Below are 14,505 nucleotides of genomic sequence, written 5' to 3'. Positions count from 1 at the left end.
AGGAAACAGGGAATCTCAACAGCAAGCCAGGAGTGATGCTCTTCCCTCTGGCAGTAAATTTATGCCACAATGAAAGCTGTGATTAGCTCTGTGCATTTACAGAGGTTAGAGTCTCAGCTAACTAGTTTAAGTGCTGTTAGCGGTGTTATTGTGCTAGCAATTGTGCTTAGCAATCTACTAAAGATTCACATAAATATTTGGATGGCAAGCCTACATTTTTGTTGGTGCTGCCATGGCCATACAGGTGTCCACAGCTGTGTTGTAGGTTGCCGCTGCTACAGCTAGTATCTGTGAGAGCTAGTTTTCTGGGGGTTTTTTTGAGTGCAGCATAGATGTTTTGAGAGTCTTGCACATCTTGGATATATGTCCCACAAGAGGATCGAATCATGGCTATGTTAGAAATGCTTTCTTCCAGATTGTAAATGGCAATTAGATTGACTAAATGCAATGAAATATGTTATGTATTGTACTATTTCCCTGCGCTAAATGCATCCAGTAATACAGTTCTGCCTGTTTAAAATCTTCCTGTTCCTGCCATCTCACTCAGATACTGTCTTTGATTCTTGGTTTAGACCATTGTCTGTTTAAAATCTTCCTGTTCCTGCCATCTTACTCAGATACTGTCTTTGATTCTTGGTAGCAGACCTCTGTCTGGCACCCTTCGCTACACCTCAGAAGAAGCTGTACCTCTTTGATGGAAAAATTGCTGGTAGAGATTTGTGGGAGGTGTCTCTGAAAATAAATTATGCTGATAGTTCACTTAAAAATCTTCCAAGTTTTGGCCTTTCTGTTTCTCAATGTAGACTGGCACTTGGAGTATAGTAATTATGAACAATAAGCATCTGAGCCTGAAATTTCATATACTGCTGTAATTCAAACTTCAGGGTATCACACAACCTCCAACTACTTATGCAGTTGCTTTTTTTTTTTTTTGCAGTAGGCATTCAGAAAGGACATATGTATAATTATCTTAACATTTGTTATCTTGTTTTGTATTCTGACTTATGTTCATGTGCCCAAATGTATTTCCATGGGGTAAATCTGAAAAACCCATTAAAACTCTTAGAGAACTATTTATCTGTGTGTGTTTGTACATACATGCTTATACTTCAGCTTCTATAAGCTCTGACCAGACCTCCCTAAATCTGATGCTGTAGGGTTCTTTTAAAAAAAAGTACCCTTCTACATCTTCTAGGAAACATTCCTTAAAACATGTTTTGAACTATAAGCTCTGACCAGACCTCCCTAAATCAGATGCTGTAGGGTTCTTTTAAGGGAAAGTACTGTTACTTATGAATAAATCTGTTTAGTTATGCTATAAAAAAAGGGTTTAGTTCTAGAGTAGAAAGTTAAGTATTTAAATCCATTATAACTTACACGCAAGAATAGTAAACTTTAGAGCCCATGTAACCCTCTGTATCCTTCACTGTGTTTGTGGCTATAAAACACCAGTGTCTCAAATAGGCTGCCAATTAGCTGGAATGTAAAAATGGGGACATTAGATGGGGTGTACCCTTCCCAGCAACTTTTGTAAAAAGTGCCCAGCACATCACTCCCTCAGAAAGAGGTACTGGTGCATGTGGGCTTCCTAAGTGGCAGAGTATTAAAAAATCATGGTAGCCTCTGAATTGGAAGTTAAAGTTTTACACTGCTCTTACTGCCTGGTGAGACTAATTTAACATATCTCATGTCTTCGGTTTTGACACTGCAGCATCAACTCTAGCCATGTGGCTCTCTGGTCACAGCAACTCCACAGTCACTCTTGTTTCCTGTCTAGTCCGTGCATCGTAAACAAAATTTCCCCTTTGTAATTTGCCTGTATTCTTTATTTTGTTCTCAGCAAGCAGTATTTGCAATCTAATATATATTTCTATTTGTAGGCTATTAAACCTTGCTTTCATTTTTTTCTAGTGAACTTGCCTACCTAGAAACTGAGTTATAAGGGAAAAAACCTAAATGCATTCATTTTTATTATATGTTTTGAACTCTTAAATTTATCTTAAAGTAATATTGTGATTGTACTAGTACGCACATATGAGGTAACATTCATTATGGAGGAGAATGGAGTTACCTTATTCTTTACATCTTTATATGTGATACTTCCACTGAAAAAACTCAATGCAGTACTCTTCTATTATTTTAAATATAAGCTCCCCATTTTGTAACCCCAATCTATCTAATGATATTTTAACCTTGCCCTTTTTAAAATTAATCATTCAAGTCATGTGGTACTTTGCTGAAATTAGAAGGCATGCTGCTTATGAGTGCAAAGCCATTCCTGGTGAAGTCAGAAGCAATTTTGCATTTATTCCAACTTTAATGCAATCTGGACTATATTAAGGGTGCAGAAATGACTGTGACAAAAGTTTTACTGACTAGGATTTATTTGCCGCCTATGTCTTACTGGTTCTCTTCATTATACTTTAAAATAAACACTACTGCAGTCTGTATGAGCAGACAAAATCAACTGTTTAACAATTAATGGTATTTGCTTTTTCTTGTGTAAAACACTTTGTTTATTGCGTCTGCTTATTCTCTGCGCTCTGCATTTCAATCTTTTTCTACAACTGATTTCTCCTTTCAACAACATATTTTTATTCTAATGTCTAAAATACATTTGTTGTATTTTATTGTCAGATTTGATTAGCTCATTCTCTGTTCAGGTGTGCTCTCCCCTTCTTACTTGGGAAGGCTGGCTTGTAAGAATCCGCAAAACTAACCTGATAATCTTCCTTTAAGACTCTAAAAAATGTTTCTTTGCTCTAATAGCTATGAAAAATCTTGACAATGATGAGGCAGCTGATGTTCTTGCTACCATTGCTGTCTATAAGGCTTACCAAAACCCTCTCATTGATATCTTGGGCTCTCATGTCTCTATCACATCTGGGCTGCTGTCTCTTGTCACATCTGGGTTGCTGTCTCTTGTCACATCAGCTTTTGGGACAAGAACAAGTTTTTGTTCTGTAGGTGTCAAAACACATAGTGGCCATAACTGCCAATACAATGCCTATTTGCTGTGGTAAAAACAAATGAATAATTATAAGAATTTTTATTACCTTTTACAAAGAAAACGGAGCAAAAGTTCCCAGAGACTTGATGCCACCAGACATCTTTTCTCACTCAGTCACAACAAAAAAGCATAAACATTTCATGAATCGTGCGATTTTTAGATGAATGGACAGAAATATCAGTCCACAGAGGCAACATCAATAAATAAATTTGAGATAATCCTGCAGTAATCAAAGCTCTATTTAGATATGCTTTGGAGTATTTAATACGTCTAAATAAAGAAACTCAGCTGTGTAGCAGAAAAATGATGCTGATGTAAGCTATTCTGGTGCTGGCATAGAACCAAAATGGCTGTCATTTTTGCTGGCCTGCTCAGTTTCTTTATTTAGGTGTTTCTTACACTAGATGCTGTTTTATGGGGTTTTTTTTGGTCTTTTAAAATAAGGAAAACAAAACTCCTTCACGTCTAAATTGAGCTATGTAAGATGTTTGATCATCTAAAGTCATTTTGATCTCCTCCCAGCTTCCAGCTCAACTCTTCATAAAGTTTCTCAGTATTTGATTTATTTACCTGGGTATTCATTTTATGCTGGTTCCATCTAATCCAACTTTATTTACCTTCTTTCTGAGAATGCCGTGTGCAACCAGTATCAGTGTCTTACTAATATTAAGAAATTCTCTGTCTACCACTTTTCCTTTACGCATTCATTATTCCATCAAAGAAACCAATTAGTTTGGTTTCACTTGATTTGTGCTTTTTACAAATGTGTTACCGATTTATCACTGCATTTTCTTCAAGCTGTTTACATACTGATTGCTCTTGCTTTACTAATTGTTCTAGTTATTTGTCAGGTATTGAAGTTAAATTTAGTGGCCTATAATTTTTCTTCATCTTTCCTCAACCCTCACTTATTCTCTTCTTTTAAATTGTAACATAATTTTAGCCTCCCCTTGGTTTCCAGAGGCAAAGAAATTGAGACGGATATTAAACTAAGCAGTAAACAGTAGCACTTGACAAATAAAATCTAGTTCAATCAACAAAGGAGAAAATTCTGCTTAAATTAGACTAGAGAAGCGGCCTCCATCTTTGGCTCACAACACCATACCCTCTCTTGTTGCCTGTACTTCTTATTTTCCATCAGTGTGTATTTCTTCAGGGTGAGAGGGACAGTAAAGTAAAACATCGGCACTGTTGTTTGCTTAGTAGTTTTGGATCACGAATCGGTTGAGATTAAAGATCACTGCTCTAGCCAAACTACAGCTAGGGCTACAACATCAGTGTTATGGCAGTAGAGGAAAAAATAGATGGCAAGAGCCAGAAATGATGTAATCTCTGGCTTTACATGAGAAACAAAAATTGAGTCCTATCAAGACAAAGAAAATGGACACTGTTTGAAAAGTGCAGAGAAACATAAAATATCTGGTTCTTAAGTAGCTGAGGACTAATCCATGAAGACATTTATTAAATCTCATCAACTTTTTGGATCTTGGCCTTAAACTCAATGGTCAGCCACAAACAGCTAAACAATGTAAAGGGTAGTAAATCTGCCTATATTGTTTCTTTAGCTAACACAATTTAACTCTTTTTAAACACTCCCTGTTTTCTCAGACTGGACAGCTGTAGAGTGGGAGAAAAACTACGACACGGCATTGCAAACTTATGAGAACACAGCCCAGCTGCAAGATGCTGCAAAATAGGAACTACTGGACAAACCTAACAGGTCTGCACAGGAGTGGAGGAAACACAGTTGAAAACTACATATTTAATATTTGGAAGTCTTGTGTCTTGTAAAAATAACACATTTGATTTTGTCTCTTTGCTGTGGCCATGGAGAATGTCGTACAACATCTATAAAGGATACTATATTTTTTTTCAGTGCTCAATTAGCTTGTGGCTGAGACTCCAAGGAGAGTCTGCTAAGCTTCTCTCTTACTCAGAGATGTTCAATTTATTATGTCTTGTAAAGTTGAATGAATTCCAGAGAACAGAAGCAGTATTACTGTTGTGCCAGTATTCAAAGCATAATGACCTGTGTGAACTTTTAATCTGGAAAAGTATAGCAAAAGTCAACACAGGATTGAATTGATCAAAAGGGAAAAATTATAAATTAACATCTGTTTTTTTAAGTACACCTCTAAAATATATTTGAGCTCATTCTTTCTTGTCACAAAGTCTGAATGATTGAGGTAACTTCATAGATATGATTTCTCTGAGTGCTCTAACACCATACCAAACGGCATTCTGGTTTAAAAGAAACCAGTGCTATATGTTAACAATAGGATACATGTTCTTCAGGTTAAGCCTTCAATAAATAATACATTTAAAGAGTCCTTACACTGAGATGTTTCTAGTGTGTCTCATGAGAGACTCCATTCTGGTACTATCCAACATTTTCATTTCAATTCTGGAAATAAATAATGCCGCATGACAGTGATGGATAATATGTATGGCATAATAATACTGATCCCTTAGGATTGTAGCATTGCAACTTGCATGGAACTTGGATAAGAACTTGTACAGAACTAGGTAAGGCCCCGAGCAACCTGACCTAACATAGAAGTCGGCGCTGCTCAGAGCTGGGGCTGAACCAGATGACATACAGAGGTCCCTTCCAATCTAAAACACACTATGATTCTAATTTGAAAATTGCAGGTTTCAGTGGGAATGGTTTTGGGAGGAAGAGCCAGAACACTGCTGTGCTTGTGGTTTGGATCTTAGATGTTACTATAGCATCAACGTAATAGGTCTATCAGTAGAACATCAAAAGTTTGATTTCAGAAACATGGAGTCTTTCGTGCAAAACTAACATGCAAAACGTGGAGCAGCCTGCCGTCCTGCTTGTATTTAAAAATTTATATGCTTCTTCATTTTGCCATATACACAGATATATCTAGGCATGGTATCTAGATAGGACAAAGAACTCAAGGTAGATCTACAAAACAACAGACTGTTCAGTGGGCTCCTGAACGCTGATTCTCAATGTGCAGTGGCAGAAAAACAAAACACAACCATTGGAAATAATGATAAGTAGGAACAAAGAAGTTATATCACATTGATGAAACTAGTACTGGAATACCGTATACAGTTTTGGTGACTGTTTTTTAGGGGTGTTGAAAAAATCGAGAGCGTGAACTAAAGATCCACGGAAGGGCTGGGAAGACTTCTGTATGACAGAGATTGTTTGCTTTAAGAAGACTGAGAGGTGATATGATTAGGGTGTATGGATACAATCATGAGAATTAGATACAGGGTGCTGAATAATGCCTTTACACTAGCTTTTAAAAATAGCATAACTGAAGCCAGAAAAGTTCAAACTGGTGTGTTTGGTTTTAAAACTGAAGGTGAACAGTCATTGGGAATAGATTACTAAAAGAAGCAATGAATTCTCTAGCTCTGGATGTTCTCAAATATCTTTCTAGAGAGCTTGAATCAGATACAATTTACTGAGGTCAATATGGGCTTTTGATGGCTTCTTACAGTGTATGTTAGACCATATGATTCAACAGTTTCTTCTGGCATTAATTTCAAGGAACCTTGTTCCTTTCTCCAATGAAACATCTCATTTCTCAGATCAAAACACTCTGATGCCAGTTATTGCTCCCTGCTGTGCAGTCTTCATCAAATAACAGAATCCGAAGTCTAAATCCAGCATTACTGCAGCTTCTCACATTTGTTATGCAGAGGACTGCAAGGGATACAGTAATTTTTAAATCAATTCTGTGGTGATCCTGATTCATTTAAAGAAGAAAACTATTTCAAAAATTTTCAATCTTACATCCCTTCCTGAGAGTTGGTCGACTTGGTCATTTTGTAAACTCAAAATATGCAAATCCCACAGCCAAATTTTGACTCATGGATTTTAATGAACTGCTGAATGTCAGTTCCTTCAGTCAATAGGGAGTACATTTCCTAAACAAATATGTGATATTTTATTATCTCCAGGTAATGCTAATTACACTGGAAGAAAATGGGAGAGAATCTTTAATATCGCTTGGCAGGACGTGATTCACAGGTATTCAGAGCACCTAGTAACTATATTCTAACTGAAACAAATTTACTCTGTCTTTAACACTAATTTTAATGGAAAAGTATGAAACAAAGATCAGATCTGCTGGGAAAATACGTAACCTTTTAAATTAATGTTCCCTGAGCCACAATTAATTTAGATTTAATAGGACAGTTAATGTATGTTATTTGAATACTGATTATTAAACATTCACCAAGGATTAAAAGTTATGTAATAGATTCATAACTGTGAAATTGATATGGACCTATTGCATAGCCATAATACTCTGCAAATATGTTTTAGTATGTAGTTGCTATTTGTTTAATATATAATAACTGTTTAATGAAGTCTAAATTAAATACTTAAATCTCAATTGAAAAAATGTCTGGGAAGTACAAAACACAATGTGGAATATGCTTACCATGCTGTGTTTATCAAAATAAAATCATGTTCTTTGGAAAACAACATAAAAAGTGAGTAGTCTGTGGGGCCTGCTTGAACAAAAAGTTTTTCCTGGATTGTTTCCGTGCCAAAATCTCCTATGAAAGTGCCTAGATGTCAGGATGATTAAGTACCCAAAAAGCAAGATCCAGAAATTTTGCTGATGTTGACATCAAAATGCATTGTTTTCCCCACTTCCTTCCTCCTTGAGAAGCAAACCTATAATGATGTATTAATTGCTATTTATTATTATGCTTCCTATCACTTCATTTTTTATGGCTTGTGATTGCTTACCAGAACTAAAAGTAATCCTATGGATAAAACGTATTGGGAGAAAAGACCAGTACGAGTCTTAATGCAGATTGTTTGGACTGTGTTTTTATTGAGTAATTGAGGGTGCCACAAAGATCACTTCTCTGATGACAGGAGTGTTAGCTCTGCAACCAGACAGGCATGCTATAACCTACTGCTGTGGCTCCACCTGCTGAAAGGTACGGGTTCGAGTTCAGAAGGAGTACCACGGTAAGACACATTGCTTCTCCCATCCACTTACTGCTTTTATTACATCTCTGCATGGTACTGGCTGTGCCATGTGTCTTTATGCCATATAGGGTATAGATGCATCTTGGTTACTTGACAGCAAGGACCCCAGCCTCTGTCTCAAGGGCAACATATGTTACTTGTTGTCATCAACATGTGTGTAACTCCTGCTCCATCGGCTGTCGGTACACCTCTGAGCCCCGATGTGCTTCTTATCATCCTCCCTTCTGCTTTTTTGACTATCACCCAGACCCAGCTCAGTCCTGTAAGGACATCGTCTGAGCTACCGTCCCATGTCAGTGTGGGACTCAGCTGCCGCTTGCCTCTGGCCAATGTAGCCTTTTCTATTTTCTTTAACTATCACATTAGCCTTTTCCGTTCTGTTTTTCCTTCTGAATTTTCTGCCTGAGTTCGAAGTACTGTGCAGGGAAGAGAAAGAAAATCTCTTGCTTCAGGCGCCATTACGCAGCCAATAAAATTGGGACTTTTCTGGAGTTAATGTTCTGTAAAATCTAAGGTGATAAGATTTGGGAGTGAAGGAAATTCTTCAAAGTATTCATATTAAGGAAGTTTAACTTCTGAACCATTTGAATTGCTTAAGCATCAGACAGCTTTTCTTTCATATGCATTGTTCACACAACAGTGCAAATCCCCATCTATCTAGCTAGACATAATCACCACCATCTTGGAATACCATCGCCTTCTTTTCAGCCATAAGCACTGATGTGTTAGTAATGAAGTAGTTCTGCTTTCCTTTTCCCTACTAATTTTTCCCCACAACTCTGTGTGTTTGGATCCTACTTACATTATAACATCTATTAAAGTATCTAACAAAATATAACAAGGAGTAGAAGGAAAACTATTTTATTTCCATTTTTATTTGTAGATTATTGCTTGGAAGCTTGTAAGCTTATTAATGCTGAGTAATGTGCCTAACTGATGACAATCTTTTCAAAAGGGGCTGAAATGAAAATTACACATTTTAGCAAAATTTTAATGCAAGGTTGTATGAAAACTATATTTACCTTTTCCTCTTCCATGCTGATGTGGTTTAACCCCAGCCAGCAACTAAGCCCCACACAGCCGCTCGCTCACTCCCCCCTGGTGGGATGGGGGAGAGAATCAGAAGAGTGAAAGTGAGAAAACTCCTGGGTTGAGATAAAGACAGTTTAATAGGGAAGGCAAAAGCCATGCATGCAAGCGAAGCAAAACAAGGAATTCATTCACTGCTTCCCATCGGCAGGCAGGTGTTCAGCCATCGCCAGGACAGCAGGGCTCCACCACGCATAATGGGAACACAAATGCCATCAGTCCGAATGTCCCCCCCCTTCTTCTTCTTCCCCCAGCTTTTATATTGCTGAACACATTGTCATATGGTGTGGAATATCCCTTTGGTCAGTTGGGGTCAGCTGTCCCAGCTGTGTCCCCTCCCAACTTCTTGTGCACCCCCAGCCTGCTCGCTGGTGGGGTGGGCTAAGAAGCAGAAAAGGCCTTGACTATGTGTAAGGACTGCTCAGCAGTAACTAAAACATCACTGTGTTATCAAATTTCAGCACATAAAACATCCCTGTGTTATCAACACTGTTTTCAGCACAAATCCAAAACATAGCCACATATTAGCTACTATGAAGAAAATTAACTCTATCCCAGCCAAAACCAGTACACATGCAAATATATATTTCTATAGCTTTATTTTTATTTTATTGAAAATTCACATCAGATGTATAGAAAGCCAAGAGGTTTCAAAATTATATGAAACAATTATTTGGAAGCCAAACACTGAAAAAGTGGGTATGGAATTGCATGTCAAAAAAAACCCTCGCACAACGTATTTTACACATTTTTAAGCTGCATACATTTCTTTCTAAAATTTAGCAATGGGACTGTATTTCAAAGTCAGTGTTCCATCTACAATTATAGACTAGAAGAGCAGAAGAGGAGTGAATCCCTGTATGAGTCTGCTGAATCCACACAGTATGGTTTTTTTTTCCTTCACTCAAGGCAAAGAAAATAAGGAAAATCAAGCATGAAAATCTTCCGGGCCTGACTGTTCTTTCTGCAGCAGTGCATCTGGTGATATTTCAAATTTTAATATACAAAATTTCAGTGTCTAGTTCTGGCTTAATTTGGGATTTATTGATAACCAAACCCAGAGACTTCTAAATAAACAGCTTTGAGAGTAGCGTCCTTTTAAGCATTTCCAAAAAGTTTTCCATAAGAAGTATACAAACTAAGCCAACTAACGTTTGGTATTCTGCCAAAGCATTCTTGAAATACGTCTGCTTAAAGGAACAACCAGGTAAAGGGAAATAGTGTTTCTCCTCAGACTCCCAACGGGGTCTAAAAGCTGTATTTTCCCCAGTTATACTACTGACACTGAAGACCTCTGACCCTTGACTGCAGTAGACTGGGGAGAGGGGCTTGCACAGAACATCTCTGTTTCTGAGAACAAATGGAGGATGTCCAACACGACAAACACCAGCCAAGCATCTGGGAATACCTGTGTTTGTCACAAGCAACAGCAGAGCTTGGGGTAACTCAGTGAACTCTCTGACAGAGGCAGGGATGTAATACTACAACCTGCAGCTGAAGTAGTAGTTGTAGAAAGACGACTCTGAGCCTGCTTGGATTTAGTGGTTACCAACAGCAAGCCAGCATGTGCCAGCAGTTATCATCACCTCCCTGTACTTGGAATAGCAAATAACCACAGTATTGCAGACATAGCTGAGGGCAACCAAATGCTTCCTCTTCCTTGACAATTGCTGTAGCAAGCAAAACATAACTGATGATGTCCCAATCCATTAAGGGAAGAGATGAAATGTGGTAGGTAGAAGACTCCGTGGCAGTGAGAAAAAAAAAAAAGAGAAGATACGAAGGTAGCGGCAGCGTGGGAGCCCCTTGAGAAGAGAATTAGGGAGCAATCATTTAAGTGAAGGTGATGATAGCCCAGAAAAATGTGCAGGGATGTGAAACCTGAACTGATAAAAGCAAAGGACAGGAGTAAGCAAAGAAAAGAATCAGAATGAGAGACAGACAAAAATCACTTAAAAGCTCCTGTTTATCTCTCTGTCCTGAGGACATACGAAGGATTTGAAGTGGTGCCAAAAGTTACCTTTGTTTACACATAGGCACTGATATGAATTTCTTTGCCTTCCCCTCTTTCCCACACCCTTCTTCTTAATATCTTGGATACAAGAAGTTAGGAATTAGTAGACTAGAAAGAAGAGAGGAAAAATTAATTTTCAGAATTGAATGTACCAGTGGCAAATTTTATGAAGGGAAGGGAAACAACAGAAAAGCACAAAGTATACTTGTTTGCAATCTGGAAGCAAAGCACATTCAAAAAAGTTCAAGTTACATGCCGCACCTCAAGCAAAGCATTACCAGCACCAAGAAGATTACCAACACTGATGGAGAATGAGAGGATTGAGGGAAAGAAAGTTCGGGTTTTTTCAATTCAGAAAAAGAAGCAAAAGTTGCAGAAAGAGGTAATATTTTACAGTAGCTGCTACCTCAGCTATAGCCAGTAAGTTTTGGGAACAGCTTGCTTCCTTTTTTGCAGTTGTATCAGCTACTATAATAAAAGATATTGCCTCCCTCTACAAACCTTGTCTTTCTTGAAGTTACATATGATGGCTTACTTTGCTGCCCAGGTGGAAGGTTCCCTCGCCTTCCTCCAGCTCTGGCAGTCTTTTAACCCTTCCCTGAGTTGATTCAACTCAATAACCTGGCAGAAAACTAAACTCAAAAAAAGATTAGCTTAGTTTTGAGTTGAATCGGCTTATTGAACAACCAGATGACTACCACAGATGAAGCAAGAGCAAGGGCATATAACCTAAAGGTAGAGGGGTTGTTAGAAAGCTAGGAGGAATGCGACTTTCTGGTTTTTGAAGCAGATGTACAATGTCACTTTATCCTTATATCCTTAGACCACCACAACTACAATAAAGGTAGTGATATATTAAATCTGACAAAGGTATATCACAGTTCAAAAAAAACCCCACATGAAATTTATTAAGCGACTCCTGTGGGGCATATGTTTTGGATTAAGAGCTTTCCTGAGTCAATGTAAGAAAATACATTTCCAAATCTTTGGCACAGAATGGAAGTTGCAGTAATTTGCATGAAAGAGGAAAGATGAGGGTAAAAGCACAAGCCTTCAAGAAGAGCCTTTTGGTTGAAGGTTTCAAGCTTTTTGAAAACAGGTGAGGAACAATATGCCCTGAAATTAGATTCACTGCAGAAGCAGACAAACTAAGAGAATATAAATCAATGGAGAACAACACTTCAAGGTTTCAATAATAGCAATTTAAAAAGCATCATTTAGAATTGCAGGAGCTTCGCAACTGGGATCCATAGTTAGAGAACTTAGTAGCGATGGTCCCAGTGGAGTGGAAAGAACAGAGCAGATCGTTCAGAAACATCAAGGGCAAGTAACACACTTGAATCTATAAATTAGAAGGAAAGGAATTGGATATGACATTAAGATGAAAAGCAGTGGCAAGAAATTTCTCTTCAGGATTATGGGAAAATCAAGAGTTAAGATGGTCTATGATCACAGTCACCAGAAGCAACAGTTCACCACTTCCGTCATCATCTTTAGATTATGTGACCATGTGGATCATCTCACTGATACAAGTGGCGACTAATGCGGTCAAAACATATGCATCGCCACAAATGCAAGACAAGGGAGAGGAGCAAGTAGCTTCAGAAAAACATGGGAATGTTTCCTTCAGTAGCACTGAGGTGCAATCTTGATTAGGTGTGCTGAAACTGTGGTGATGCCAAGCCAAAATTCTGGTGGGATCAATGGTTTAAACTGCCATGAACTGGCTCTGCTGCCAGAAGAGGCAGCTGTATGCCCTATCTCCATGTTGATCCTTAACCCAGCACAAACATTTTATGTAGCTGTGCAGTGAACCGGATCATGTTATTGATGCAGCTGAAGGTTATTGGAAGAAAGTAGCAAAAGGGAAGAACTGTTTAACCCAGCACTACTTCTGAGGGAAAAAGTATCCTGGGTGTGGTTTGATATAGTCAATCCAGCTTTAAAACTCCTGGTGCCACATCAAAAATGATGGGGCTCTATGATAAAAAGCACTGATCCAACACAAATTCACTCTGCAGTTTGAATTTGTTTAAAACAAAGCCCAAAATGGAAGAATTAACTTTACACTGGTGAGTTTTATGCTAATTAGATCTCTCTTCTCTTACAGTTGGCACAACAGCAGCTTAAGAGCACAAAGGCGTTGTCAGCTTTGTATTTTGTGTCCTGACCTAATTTAGTTCAAGTGTAATAGTGGCCTCACATCTCACCCAGGTCAGGTTGGTCCTGCTGAGTGACTCAGTGGCATGCAAACCTAATACTAAACTTCAAGGACCTGTGTCCTCTTTGCATTCTGGTCAACAATTTCAGTACATGGGACAGGTTCCATCTTAATTTGTAAGAGGCCATACAATCGAGGAGAGAAAACATGATGGTGGGTAAAGGCTATCTACAACATGCCCAGGTAATTGTAATGTTATTACTGTAACCTTGTTGCACTTGCCCCAATCCACAATTCCTATTGTTTGCCCGTATCTTTCATTAGGTTACATTTAAAACTGGGTTGCAACTTGAGCGTTCAACATTATTCAAGGACACCTTAGGTTAAAGACTTTGTAAGACGCATTTTGGCAGCTGTTATTGCCAATGCCTAAAATTGCATTTCTGTGTAATAACAGGTATTTTGCAGTGCTCTTCTGTAAGGATGCGGCATTGTGAGTTCTTGGTTAGGGACCAGAACTTCCTATAGGTTCTGCAAAGTCTCTCTTAAAATTTTTAAAGTAGGTGCTGCCAGTTCCTGTAATTTGATTGCAAGGTAGGTAACAGTTATTTTATTATCCTCACACCTTCCGGAGGCAAAGAACGTAATGAGAACTTCAGCTGTCATTGGCACAAAGGCATTTGTGCCTGGCTGTCCTGGCTGCAGAGAAATGTGAGAACGTGATGTAACTACACCCAGAAAAAGCAGTCCCAAGTGTGCAATGAAAAGACACGTTGTAAGTAGGTGGGTTGGTTTTTTTTGCATTTGACATTGATGATATTGAAATACCTTTTTCCAACCTTTGGCTCTTTGGCTGTCAAGTGGGAGTAACAGGGTTACCTCATTTTACAGGGATTATTTGAGGACAAACGTCTTACAAGCACAAGATACTTGGCGTTAGAGTACTGAAAGCCATTCAGCACCCAGGCAGGGGATTATCCTTTCACCATGAAGCATGAATGGCAACAGTCCCTCCTGCAAGACCATGGATTTGGAGCTGGGGGCAAGAGGAAAGGCATGGAAGCAGAGAGGGAAACCAAACCGCTCCGCCCTGTTCCTGCGACGGGGACAAGGCCCACGAAGCGTCTAAGGGACCCTCGCCTCCACAGAATGCTGGGCGGCCCAAAGACACCGGCCATCGGGGAACAGGCAACGGCGCAGGCGAAGAGCTCCCGCTGGCGGAGCCCAGGGGAGGAAGGCCC

This window comes from Fulmarus glacialis, unplaced genomic scaffold, assembly GCF_000690835.1.
Source record: "Fulmarus glacialis isolate BGI_N327 unplaced genomic scaffold, ASM69083v1 scaffold7579, whole genome shotgun sequence".
NCBI classification, from domain to species: Eukaryota; Metazoa; Chordata; class Aves; order Procellariiformes; family Procellariidae; genus Fulmarus; species Fulmarus glacialis.
The sequence above is the reverse complement of the archived record's forward strand: the minus strand, read 5'-3'. Positions refer to the sequence as shown.